The sequence below is a fragment of the Microtus oregoni genome, unplaced genomic scaffold, assembly GCF_018167655.1.
Source record: "Microtus oregoni isolate MIOR12 unplaced genomic scaffold, Mior012 000025F_ref0000491, whole genome shotgun sequence".
In the NCBI taxonomy this organism is placed as follows: domain Eukaryota; kingdom Metazoa; phylum Chordata; class Mammalia; order Rodentia; family Cricetidae; genus Microtus; species Microtus oregoni.
Genome location: NW_024543084.1, coordinates 21,916,963 through 21,930,630, shown reverse-complemented (window position 1 = coordinate 21,930,630; position 13,668 = coordinate 21,916,963). Strand labels below are relative to the sequence as shown.

The 13,668-nt window shown below is 50.2% G+C and overlaps 1 protein-coding gene across 3 annotated transcripts in view; it reads left to right on the top strand.

Annotated features, from left to right (window-relative positions):
- The first annotated feature begins 1,023 nt into the window (after window positions 1-1,023).
- Window positions 1,024-13,668, top strand: part of Nek6 (NIMA related kinase 6) — a 74,825-nt gene continuing 62,180 nt past the window's right edge. For 2 of the 3 annotated variants that reach the window (XM_041674235.1, XM_041674236.1), the window contains exon 1: window positions 1,024-1,418. The gene's annotated coding sequence lies outside the window, so the exon portion shown is untranslated. The remainder of the gene's footprint in view (window positions 1,419-13,668) is intronic. The other variant, XM_041674237.1, reaches the window with a different exon arrangement.

Here is a 13,668-nt window from a genome sequence, read left to right as displayed (position 1 = left end):
AACTTGCTGGAGTCAGTTCCCTGCTTCCAGGAGCAGTGACTAGCCTAGCTGCTCTGGGCTGGCAACCACACCTTTCCTATACCAGCATCCTAGAGCCACGTTGCCTAGCACCAGACATCTGTCATCTGCTTCCAGTTCACCCACTCACCACCTGGGGGACTTTGGGCACAAGCCTTATTAATGCCATATAAGAAATGGGAACAAGGCATGACGCCTTCCTCACAGGGGCTGAACTCCACAAGGCAGGCAGAGGGGCCAGCCGTGAAACCTTTCCTCCCTGTAGGTTATAGCCTGATAGCTGTAGCTGTGGATGCAGGAAGGGCAGGTGGGTGAAGCACACTCAGCAGGATGCCATCCTGTGACCAGCCAGCAGTGCCTGGGGGTGCTCTGGCTTAAGCAGTAATGCCTGTCCCATCCAGGAGCATCCCCTCTTGAGAGGATGTAGGACTCTTCTTATTTTGCTCCCCAGAGAAACTTGGACATCCTAGTGGGTTGTTAAGTAGTCATAGATTAAGACTTTTTTTTTTTTTTTAACACACACCATACAATGTGCATGTATTTCGTGAAGGGTTCGTGAAGGGCACGGGGAGGTTAGAGACAATTTGTTGGAGTCCCTTCTTTCCTTCCGCTTTGAGGTAGGTTCTCACTGGGTTATTTGAATGGCCCCCAGTGCATTCATTTACTCCTTCTAGAAACGTTAGCACATTGGCCTGGCTGGCCTGGAGTTCCCAGGAACACCGGTGCTTCGGGGGAAGGGACTTGGATTTGCCCTTGAGTCTACTTCTGTACCTATATTGAGCACTATTTGTACTATTGTACACAATAAGCACTATTTTTTAGACAGTGTCTCCTGTAGCTAAGGCTGGCTTGGAATTTACTATAAAGCAAGAATGACCTTGACTCTCCCACGTTCCTGCCCACGCTCCCCAGTGCTGAGGTTACAGGTGCTGAGATTAGGAAAGCACTCTACCTAGTGAGCTTCATCTCCAGCTGCCCTCTCTGGGTAGGTCAATTTCAGTCGGGCTAGGGCTGAGATTGGAGCAATGTCAGCTGATGGGACCCCGTGGGCACGGGAAAGGGTCCACGGGTTGGCTACCCCTGCGAACCTGCATTTCAAAAGTCTAAAGCCCGCGTAGAGGGGTTCAGTGGCCAGGACCTGGAGTCTGGGGCCTCCGTCTCCCCACCTGGGCCGGACGACCAAGCGCCAAGGCTGGGAGCGCGCCCCCGGCGCCCCCTTAGCCTGCGTGGCGGCCGCGCGCACGGGCGCAGGGGGCGGCGCGGTCCCGCGGCGGGGAGGGGCGGGCGTGCGGGCGCGCGCAGAAGAGGCGGCTGAACCCGGTGGACTAGCTGCGGCCGTGGCGCCGCCAACTCGCGTGCGACCCGCTCTCCGCCCGCCGCCGAGACTGCCGCCGGCGTCGGTGAGTGGCCTGGGGCGGGCGAGGGGCGCGGGCCAGGGCGTGGGGCCGTCGCCCGAGACGGTGGGAGCGCGCGCGTTCCCGAGAAGGCGGCGGGTACGCCCGCAGGAGGCCGAGGTGTCGGCAACTGGGCTCCGACCGCTGCGCTGCACGGGAGTGCGTGCGTGTGCATACCGGGGGCCTGGGCTGTGAGTTTGGGGTGGACCAGCGCGGGAGGATGGACTAGGCTCCCGCTTATCTGTGTGTCGAGCATTTACCGTGGGTGCCAGGGAGTACATGTGCCCACGTGTCTGAACGTTCCCAAGTGAATGTGGGCACACGTGCGCGGGCCAAAGTGTACAAATTCCGTACATGTGTGTTTAAGAACCAGTGTAACACCCTACACTGTAGGCCAGTGTGTGTGATGTGCCGACTGACCCTGCCCGGAGAGATTACCGGATGCGTGCAGGGCCAGATTTTGTGAGTCTGGGGCTCAGGGACAGACCCGCAGATGCCCAGGGTCTGACTCCGGTGGAAGCAGCTCAGCCCAGCCTTGGCAGGACTCTGCATGGCCACGCAGGCTGGGGATGGGGCTGCCCTGAACTTGACTTGAGGTTTTCAAAATCCGTCTGAGTTCCCTGGCTTTGTTCTTGGCTGTCTCCAGCTAGGCCAGATTTGGACTCTGCTGCCCCCCATACTTAGGGGTTAGGTCCTAGGGAGACCCAGGGCCCCAGTTACTTGCTCTCTGTGACTGTCCCTCTAAGTTAATCATATTCTCCCGGCTTATCTGAGCCTCAGAGATAGTAACAAATGGGTGTCAGCATACTTGGGACACGTCCTCTAAGGGCTGTCCTTGCGGTTTTAACTGACAGTTTATATGTGTTGAAAATCTCAGTTGAAAGTTTTAACTACTTTAAAGCAAACTTTACAAAGTTTCTGTCTGAGCTTCTCTCCGCTGGGCAAAATGCAGCTTGACTCTCTGAGGGGAAAAAATGTCCGTACAGTAGTCTGGTGTGTGTAAAGGGGCGCATTAAAAATCCCTGTTGCTAACGGGAGAAGAATTTCATTGAATGGGTGCCTGACTCCGACAGGAGGAACTTAAGCAGTGAACTTTGGACATAGTCTTTCATCAGACAAAAGCTGGAAGGAAGCAAAAAAGACCCATGTTCTTTTTTTCTCTTTGTCCTGAAAACTGGGGGAAAAAATATCCCCACCTTCTGGATGTGCTGGAACTGTTCCCCTCCCCCATCAGGGCCAGGCCCTTGCTGGATCCCCCACCCCCAAATAAAATATGCCTGTGGGGAGCGGAGGAGTGAGTCACTCCCTGGCAGAGGGCCCCACGGCAAACATTTGGGAAGGTTCTTGCTTAACTTCCCAGAAGAAAAGGCCCGGGATTTAAAATGGTCCCCGTGGTTTGTGAGACTCTGAGCCCCATCTGCTTCAGAAATGACTTAAAAAGTCATTTTGCTGTCTCTGAAAATTCAAGTCTCAGACTTAAGCTCTGGCTGGCCAGGATTTAGAGCTGTTTCTAGAAAGGAAGAGCCTGGTCTTCTCAGGTGGCATGCGGAGTAAGGAAGGAGGAGAGAAACCTAATGTGTGCTAAGATGGAGTACCTACTGTGTGCTGAGAATGGTTCTGGGGGTCCTTGACTCTCCTGGTATCCCGTTCTGATTTTGGTTTTGTGCACAAGAAGTCTGAATCATAGAGATCAAACATGTGTTCCTGGGGCCAGCGGAGAGAGGGTGGCAACCAAAACCTGAGCCACCTGCCTGCTTTCAAGGTTTTTTTCTCCTTCCATTGAGCCCAGGATTTGACCTTCACTTCCTAAGGTGCACAGCCTGGGTGCTGAGGACTCAGTTAGGGTTCACCGTAAGTCAGAGGTCGTTGTCTCTATTGCACAGTTGAGAAGACAGACACTAATGAGAGATGGACTGGCTGGTAGCGCCGTGACCATGGCCCTCATATGCCCTGTGCTGGCCTTGGTGCACGAAGTTTGAAGTTATTTCCTCCTGTGTGTTTATCAACACTGTAAAGATGAGAACTGTCATGGTGCCCATTCTATAGATGAAGAAACCAGGACACGGAGAGACTAGATATGCAATAGACCCAGAATTGAACCCAGACTTGTTCTGACAGAGTCTGTAGTCTTCCCGTGAACTTGCAAAGTCAATATCCAGGTAAATTAATAAATGGGTAAATGATGAAGTCAGGATTTAAACTCCTGTCTCTGATTCTAGGGCCAGCCTTCTTAACTTGAAGGCACATAGCTACCTTTACTGTGTTGTGCTCTGCTGGATGCTGTAAAGCTGACTTATCACCAGCCAGGTTCGGCAGGGCTTGCTGGGTTTCAGCACAATGGGAGATGTCTTCTCAAAGGCCACTGAGCCACCAGAGTGAAGGGGCTAGTCTTTCCGGGTGCCATAGATGGCCAAATCATTGTCAAAAGGAGAATAATATTTCCCTCCTCTTCTCAGGTTGAACCAAATTGGGAGGTGAGGGTAGAGGACTTGGCGACTCATTCAAGATTAGGGTTAAACCTGTGTACGGTGGCTCATGATCACAATCCCAGCACTTTGGAAGGCTTGAAGCAGGAGGATTGCTTTGAGTTCCAGTCCAGCCTCAGCAGACTACCCAGGATTATACAAAACACCATCTAAATAAACTAATTAATTAAATAAACATCCTATATACTGGTTGGTACCTCTAAGCCTTTGTTGGAGACGAAGCTGGACTCCGCCCCAGGAGAAGTCCATCCCTCTGACCTTGTGAGGAGTTGGGGCTGAGCCGCCTCAGGACCTCACTCTCATTCTGGACAACTACAAAGGCTCCTGTCACCTGTCATTCAGAACTGGGTCTGCCAGTCACTTCCTCATTCACTTCCGTTTCTGAGAGGACTGTGTGGTTTGAGCTGTGCCTGCCCAGCTCCGTGTCTTCCAGCATTAATAGTTATCTCTTCTCCTTTCAAGAATGTCTGCAAATTGATGAACATTTGCAAAGTGCTGTGCAATACGATGTAAGGTGTGGCATACAGATCTTTTTCTAATTTCTTTTTTTTAGTGATATTTATTGAGCTCTACATTTTTCTCTGGTCCCCTCCATGCTTCTCCCCTTCCCCTTCAGCCCTCCCCCAAGATCCCCATAATCCCAATTTACTCAGGAGATCTTGTCTTTTTCTGCTTTCTACTTTCCATGTAGATTATATCTATGTAAGTCTCTCTTAGGGTCCTCATTGTTGTCTAAATTCTCTGGGATTGTGGTTTGTAGGCTGGCTTTCTTTGCTTTATGATTAAATACCACCTATGAGTGAGTACATGTGATAATTGTCTTTCTGTGTCTGGGTTACCTCACTCAAAATAATGTTTTCTAGCTCCATCCATTTTCCTGCAAAATTCAAGCTATCGTTATTTTTTTCTGCTGTGTAGTACTCCATTGTGTAAATGTACCACATTTTCCTTATCCATTCTTCGGTCGAGGAGCATTTAGGTTGTTTCTGGGTTCTGGCTATGACAAACAAAGCTGCTATGAACTTAGGTGGGCACATGTCCTTGTGGCATGATTGAGCATCCTTTGGATATATACCCAAAAGTTACTGGGTCTTGAGGAAGGTTGTTTCCTAATTTTCTGGAAATCGCCACACTGACATCCAAATGGGTTGTACCAGCTTGCATTCCCACCAGCAATGCAGAAGTGTTCCCTTTTCCCCACAACCTCTTCAGCATAAGTTGTCATCAGTGTTTTTGATATTGGCCATTCTTTCAGGTGTAAGATGGAATCTCAGAATTGTTTTGATTTGCATTTCTCTGATGACTAAGGATGTTGAACATTTCCTTAAGTGTCTTTCAGCCATTTTAGATTCCTCTGTTGAGAGTTCTCTGTTTAGGTCTGTACGCCATTTTTTTTATTGGATTATTTGTTCTTTTGGTGACCAAATTCTTAAGTTCTTTGTATATTTTGGAGATCAGCCCTCTGTTTGATGTGGGGTTGGTGAAGATCTTTTCCCATTCTGTAGGCTGTCGTTTTGTCTTGTTGACGGTGTCCTTTGCTTTACAGAAGCTTTTCAGTTTCAGGAGGTCCCATTTATTAGTTGTTTCTCTCAGTGTTGGTGCTGCTGGGGTTACATTTAGGAAGTGGTTCCCTGTGCCAATGTGTTCAAATGTACTTCCCACTTTCTCTTCTATAAGGTTCAGTGTGGCTGGCTTTATGTTGAGGTCTTTGATCCATTTGGACTTGAGTTTTGTGCATGGTGATAGATATGGGTCTATTTTCATTCTTCTACATGTTGATATCCAGTTATACCATCACTTGTTAAATATGCTTTCTTTTTTCCATTTTGTAGTTGGAGGAGTGGTGGGCTACGTTCCTGCCCAGCTCCCGCACGGCTAGCTTTACCCAAAATAATTACACAGAAACTGTATTCTTTTAAACACTGCCTGGCCCATTAGTTCCAGCCTCTTATTGGCTAACTCTCACATCGATTAACCCATTTCTAATAATCTGTGTAGCACCACGAGGTGGTAGCTTACCAGGAAAGATCTTAACCTGTGTCTGTTTCGAAGAGGAGAATCATGGAGACTGCCTGACTCTGCTTCTTTCTCCCAGCATTCTGTTCTGTCTACTCCACCTACCTAATTTTTTGTCCTGTTAAAGGGCCAAGGCAGTTTCTTTATTTACCAATGAAATCAACACAAAAAGAAGACTCTCCCACATCACCATTTGATATTTTTTTGCTTCTTTGTCAAATCAGGTGCTCGAAGATGTGTGGATTGATATCCGGGTCTTCTATTCAGTTCCATTGGTCCTCCTGTCTGTTCTTATGCCAATACCAGGCTGTTTTCAGTACTGTAGCTCTGTAGTAGAGTTTGAAGTCAGGGATTGTGATGCCTCCAGAAGTTCTTTTATTGTACAGGATTGTTTTGGCTATCCTAGGTTTTTTGCTTTTCCATATGAAGTTGAGTACCATTCTTTCAAGGTCTTTGAACAATTTTGCTGGGATTTTGATGGGCATTGTGTTGAATCTGTGACATAATAGATCTTGTGAGAGGCTCAGCCTTGCTTCTAGATTCTCTCCATCTGGTCTGTGAATTTGCAGAGGTAAAACTAGGCCTTGTTTCTGTGGTTTTATTTATTTAATTTAGTTTTGCTGATGTCATCATAATCAGTAAAGTGCACAAACCTTTTTGCTAGTTCTTCCAGCTGGGGCTCTAAGGAGCAGGGAGGTCATGGAACAAAGTGTCATTTAGGATGGTTTGGGCATCTGTAAAGGGTTTTAAAGTTTTCCAGCAGGCAGTGGATGGTCTCAGTTCTGTCACTATAATGATAATCTTCCTTCCTTCCTTCCTTCCTTCCTTCTCTCTCTTTTTCTTTCAGTTTTTTGAGACAGTTTCTCTGCGTAGTCCTGGCTGTCCTGGAACTTACTCTGTAGACTAGGTTGGCCTGGAACTCACAGAGATCTGCCTGCCTCTGCCTCCTGAGTACTGGGATTAAAGGCGTGTGCCACCACCTGGGTCTTTTTTTTTTTAGAAAATGTTAGTAGAACACCCTCTACACACACACACCTCATACAAGCAACTTCCCTGTTCCTGTCTGAATTTGATGACATACGCACAATCCATCCTTATTCAGGCCAAACCTGTAGCCTTTTCAGATTCAAGATCCAGAAAGAAGGAGTACTGGGGCACATCCATTAGTGGTATAATTTCCTGTGATGTTAATCTTTGAAACCAGAACTTGAGAGTGTGATCTGGCATTTTGACATCTGTCACTCCAATAGGACTTGCTCTGTGGATGTAAATACAGACCCACATGTGCAGGGGATGCTTGTTTCCAATTCTTGATACCCCCCCCACCACCACCAAACACACACACAGGCACTTCTCACGTGGTCTGGCAGCTGAGGAGCTGGTCTCCTAGGCAGGTTTCTTGGACTGTGCTGGGCCAAATCACTCCCCCCACCCCAAGCCCCTTGTTCCCCACCCCTGGAGCTGAGCCCTGAGGGGCTGAATGTATTCAGTTCCAAAGACCCACGTGGAGCTGTTCTTTCCCTCTTAGACTTCTGTGTGCCGGTGACCTCTTAGAAAAGAAAGAGGGGGCTTTGTGTAAGAATTCTTCCGAGTGTGAAGGAATGCTGCAGCGTAGGGGCGGGCCTTGCTGTGGGAAGCCTGAGGCGCCTGCCTTTTCCCCAAATTGTTTAACCCTCATACTTTAAAGTCAGGGTGGCCCTGGAGAAAGAGATTCTTTTTGTTTGGTTCTTTTCTGTTCTGTTTTGTTTTTTAAGACAGAGTTTCTCTATGCAGCCCTGGCTGTGCTGGATCTCACTCTGTAGGATGCACAGAGATCCGCCTGCCTTTGCCTCCTGAGTGCGGGGGGGATTAAAGGTGTCACCACTGCCCATTGGGTCCCCCTGTTGTTGGAGAAGCTACTGGGGTGCTGCCTTTCACACTGCACTCTCAGTGCAGCTGGCAGACAACAGGAATTGCTCAGGCCCTTTCTGTCCTTCGGCCCTTTAAGAATCTGCAGGAGGACATGGTGACCTTCTAGGAACCTGTTTCGGTTACTAACAGGGCCACAAAGAGCTGCTCACCAGAGCCGCAGGTGGAGATGACCACTAGAGGTTGCTTAGGGTGGACTTTGGGGATTGGAAGTTCTCCATTGTGCATTTTACAGAATGGACACGGAGGCCATGGAAGGGTCAGTGGCTGCTCCTCTAGAGGACTTGGGGTCCATCCCTAGCACCCACGTGGCCACTTTATAACCTCCATAACTCCAGTTTCAGGGGATCCTACGCCTCCCTCTTTTGGCCTCCAAAGGCACCAGGCATAGACATGGTGCAGACCGACATACAGGCAATCCATCCTTATTCAGGCCAAATACACATAAAATTTAAAAACAAAGCATTTGCTGGGCATAGCAGACAGCACTGGTTGGGCAAGGGCCTGGGTCTCAGTGCTGGAATGGCCCTCATGGCATCTCAAGAAAAGTTTAGAGATGTGTGCTTGTTTTTTTCCGACCTACTCGCCACAAGGCAAGACAGTGACCCCTCAGTTTGGGTATGAAGTTGGAAAGTCTCTGAAGGCCCACGAGCTGTGTCAGCTAAGGTGTGTTATGAAATAAGACAGATGTTTTCTTAATTATTTATATAGTGTGCCACAACAGAGAGCTATGCTGACAGGAGCAGCCATTACAGACCCCAGAGGGACCAGAATCCTCAGCGAGGACTCCCTCTCTGCACTGAGGGCCACTTGGCCTGAGAGAGACCACATGTACTAATGGAGGAAGGTCATTGGCTAATAAAGGAACTGCCTTGGCCCATTTTATTGGTTAGGACATAGGTAGGTGGAGTAAACAGAACAGGACGCTGGGAGGAAGAGGAAGTGAGGTCAGTCTCGACAGCTCTCCACTCGGGAGCAGACGCCTGAGAGAGACGCCATGCCCCGCTCCTGGGATGAAGCTCCGACCCAGGATGGACATAGGCTAGAATCTTCCCGGTAAGCGCACCTTGGGGTGCTACACACAGATGATTAGAAATGGGCTAAATTAATATGTGAGAATTAGCCTAGAAGAGAATGGGCCAAGCAGTGATTAAAAGGATACAGTGTCTGTGTAATTATTTCAGGGCATAAGCTAGCCGGGCAGGCGGCTGGGGTGTTGGGGACGCAGCCCCGCCGCCCTTATTACTACAGTGTACCATTGGAATCTTCCTGGACCGCTTGAGGCTCTGTTAGATTGGCTCTCTCTGAAGGACAGAAGAGTTTGACTCCCTCGTGGCTGCCCCTCCTTAGGCAGCTTGAGGAAATTTGTCCAGTTCCTCATACCTGAAGCCCCCGAGGACAGGCGCCTGTGGAGAGTCATTCCCCCTACAGAGGCCCCTGTTTCAGGCTTCACTCAGGCCCGGCCTCCCCTGCTGTGAATATCAGGTGGGCTGGCTGCTTGTGGTAGTGACCCCTGCTTCTCACACTCCAGACTGACTTTAGGATATGAGTACTGAAAAGAAAGGCACCTAGAATAAGAGCTGTCTCTGAAATGCAACTGAGGATGAGGGGCGTGAGCTCAGAGAGGAGGAGCAAACCACCGTACCATCTTCTTGTCCCCTGTGTGTGCACAGAAAGGCTCTGCCCAGGCCTCCTGCTAAGAAAAAGAGCTCGTTGAGTCCATGAAACACAGGCCAGACAGCCTGTGGTGTGAAGGCAGATTACGGTCACTGTGGTCCGGGAGGAGGGCGAACGAGGAGTAAGGGCTTGATGAGGGCAGGGCTTCCTTTTGGGTGACAAAATGTTTTGAACCTAGGTAGCAACTGTGGTTGTACAACGTTGTGAATGTCCCAGATGCCACTTTAAAATTGATAATTTGGGTGTGGGTCAGTGTTAGAGCCTCGAGTTGGATCCCCAAGACCACACTTCCCCACATCTCCACATAGAAAGAACCAGAAGAGATCCTGTTGCTTAAGACAAAACCTGCCCTCTCCTGCCCCATTTCTAGGTGGGGACAGAAGTGCAGAGAGCCACATGGCTGTGCCGTGGCTTTGTTCTATTAGCCTTCATGCCATGTGTCATGGCTCCTGGGCCTGAGCCTGCAGTCTGGAGCAGGCCGTTCGTGTTGGCCGGCATGTACACACCCATTGCTGATCCTGGAGAGACTGTGTAGTGGTTAAGGGCACTTGCTCTTGGAGAGGACCCAGGTTCACTTCCCAGTGCACGTATCAGACAGCTTGCAGCCGCCTGTAACTCTGGTTCCAGGGGACCAGATGCTCTCTTCTGGCCTCTTTGGGTACCTGCATACACATGACAAGCAGACACACACACACACACACACACACACATAAATAAAACTAAATTTAAATTTATTTTGAGAAAAGACCTCAATGGACAGCTCTGGCTGTCCTGAAACTCGCTTTGTAGATCAGGCTGGCTTCAAACTCACAGAGATTTTCCTGCTTCTTCTGCGTGAGTGCTGGGTTTAGGGGTCTAAGCTACCATGTCCGGCGAATTACAAAATAATAATAAAAATAAATGATTTCTCTATTTTTATTTTGTGTGCATTGATGTTTTTCCTGCGTGTATGTCTGTAGGAGGGTGTTGAATCCCCTGGAACCAGAGTTACAGGTGGGTGTGAGCTGCCATGTGGGTGCTGGAAGTTGAACCTGGACTCTCAGGAAGAGCAGCCATCTCTGAGCCATATCTCCAGCCCCACCCCACTTTTTAAGAAGGGGGCCTTGGGGTAGGTAAGGCGTGCAAAGAGGCCCCTTCATGGCCTCACCCCTGACTGTATGACAGCCATGCCCCCTTCTTGGGGGCAGCACTCTTTAGTCCTCCCTGTGGAGGCAGGCTCAGAACTGTAGAGGAGCTTGTGAGTGTTCTACAGAAGAGATCTGATGCTGGGCGGTGGTGGCACACACCTTTAATCCCAGCACTCTGGAGGCAGAGGCAGGCGGATCTCTGTGAGTTCAAGTCCAGCCTGGTCTACAAAGGGAGTTCCAGGACAGGCTCCAAAGCTACAGAGAAACCCTGTCTCGAAAAACCAAAAGAAAAAAAAAAGAAAAAAAAAACAGAAGAGATCTGATGGGGCCTCACTCTCTGGGCTGCAGGAGGAGTGGGGAGAGTGGGCAGCACTGTGGCAGGGAGATGGGAGGTTCTGTTGAGGCCTCAAAGGGCCATCTTGAGGGCAAGTGGGCGTCAGAGGCCATGGGATGGTTTCCCGAGCTTCAGGCAGACCTGGGAAAACGTGAAGCGAGGAACTTCCTCTAACCTCTGAGGCTCCCTGTGCAGAGTCTGCTGCAGGATGTGCCCCACTCTAACCTCTGAGGCTCCCTGTGCAGGGTCTGCTGCAGGCTGTGCCCACTCTAACCTCTGAGGCTCCCTGTGCAGGGTCTGCTGCAGGCTGTGCCCACTCTAACCTCTGAGGCTTCCTGTGCAGGGTCTGCTGCAGGCTGTGCCCACTCTAACCTCTGAGGCTCCCTGTGCAGGGTCTGCTGCAGGCTGTGCCCACTCTAACCTCTGAGGCTCCCTGTGCAGGGTCTGCTGCAGGCTGTGCCCACTCTAACCTCTGAGGCTCCCTGTGCAGGGTCTGCTGCAGGCTGTGCCCACTCTAACCTCTGAGGCTCCCTGTGCAGGGTCTGCTGCAGGACGTGCCCACTCTAACCTCTGAGGCTCCCTGTGCAGGGTCTGCTGCAGGACGTGCCCACTCTAACCTCTGAGGCTCCCTGTGCAGGGTCTGCTGCAGGCTGTGCCCACTCTAACCTCTGAGGCTTCCTGTGCAGGGTCTGCTGCAGGCTGTGCCCACTCTAACCTCTGAGGCTCCCTGTGCAGGGTCTGCTGCAGGCTGTGCCCACTCTAACCTCTGAGGCTCCCTGTGCAGGGTCTGCTGCAGGCTGTGCCCACTCTAACCTCTGAGGCTCCCTGTGCAGGGTCTGCTGCAGGCTGTGCCCACTCTAACCTCTGAGGCTCCCTGTGCAGGGTCTGCTGCAGGACGTGCCCACTCTAACCTCTGAGGCTCCCTGTGCAGGGTCTGCTGCAGGCTGTGCCCACTCTAACCTCTGAGGCTCCCTGTGCAGGGTCTGCTGCAGGATGTGCCCATTCTAACCTCTGAGGCTCCCTGTGCAGGGTCTGCTGCAAGATGTGCCCACTCTAACTTTGACATTGGTAAGTTAACTTGGTCCAGCAGTTCCACGTTAGGGATGAAGAAACAGCTAGGGGCCAGGGTAGCTGGTTCTGTCCTGTCAACATGAGTGCTGCCAGGAACGCCACAGTAGAGGGCGTTTTACAGACAGGAAAGTCGCTGCCCTCTGAAAGTGCCTGCTGTGTGGGCTGGACTAGGGCAGCCAGTTCTGGCCTTCTGAGCAGCTGCAAGAAACAGCATGTACCATGGTCCTGTGCTGAGGGCATAGGATATCAGTTGTCTATTTCTTCCAGATGGGAATGTCATTTCATAGGGCAAGACTTGGTGTGTGGCCACAGCTGTGCCCTCAGAGCCTGGCACACAGTAAAGCACAACTATCAGAATATTTCTGCACACCAGCATGGTGACATGGTGTTCGAACATTTCAGATTTCCAGGTTAGGGTTATTCAATTGGTAAAGTCTGCAATGTTCCCAAATTCAGTTAACTCTAAAATCTGAAACATGGGGCTAGAGAGACGGCTCAGCGATTAAGAGCACTTGCTGCTCTTCCAGAGGATCCAGGTCCAGTGCCCAGCAACTATATATCAGTTCATAATCGTTCCAAGACATCTAATTCCCCCCTTTTCTGACTTTCATTGGCACTAGACATACCATCGATACACAGATATTCGAGCAAGCAAAAAAAAAAAAAATCCGTAACCTAATAGATAAATAAGTAAAATCTGAAACTTTGCTGGTCCCAAGCATTTCAGATAAGAGATAACCTCCTGGAACAGCTTGAGTTGTAGGGTCTTCTTCCTGGTGTTCTTTACTGAATGTTGGTATGGGAGGGGTTTGTTAGGGATGCTGCTGGGGGTATCCACACCACGAGAACTACACTCCCCACTTTAAACTGTGTTTTCTGTCAAGTACCTCTGTTGTTTAGGGGCAGCATCCTTTGCAAGGTGGCTTTGAGAAGGGGAAGGAGTTAAACTCTCCTGAGCAACTTCTAGAATTGTCTCTACCCTGTGAGCATGATCCCCAATTTAACCCCCAACCAGAAGAGTGAAGAACCTGGCCTTTTAAGAGGAAACAAATCTCTTGTTCATTTGGCCTTGGTGGGTGTCTACACAGTAGCCACCCTGACACCCATGGCAGTAGACAGCGGAGGCAGGGAACCTACCAAGGGTTTGCGGAGTCTGCCAGGTCCCTGAACTGGGTTACTCAGGACCTTACACGTGCACACACTTGCTGGCTGTGACTCAGAGCGTGTTCTTGCTGCTTGTTCCTCTTCTGCAGGAATCTCGGTGGCCTTTGTGTTGGTCTCAATGCCAGTCCACGGGAACACGAAGACTGGAGTTCTGTCTGTGCAGTCTGGGCATGGGGTAGGGACTGCGGCTCTTGGAGCCAGCCTGGTGGTGACAGCATGGCACGTGGTTTTCTGTGAGGTGTGATGGGCAGTGGGTCCTGTGCTGTCCTTAGGCTTGGCTCTGGGGTCTCCCAACAGGCTGGAGCTGGCCATGTAGGGAAACAAAGGGATCAGGCTTAGACCTCTGTCCCTCTTCCTAGGAAATGTGCAGAGGAATTTCCTGTACCCTGAGCTGACAACTGTCCTTTACACAGACTTTTCTTGACTCCTACATCCTCAGACTTTGATAATCTGTAGGGTAGGCATAGGACAGC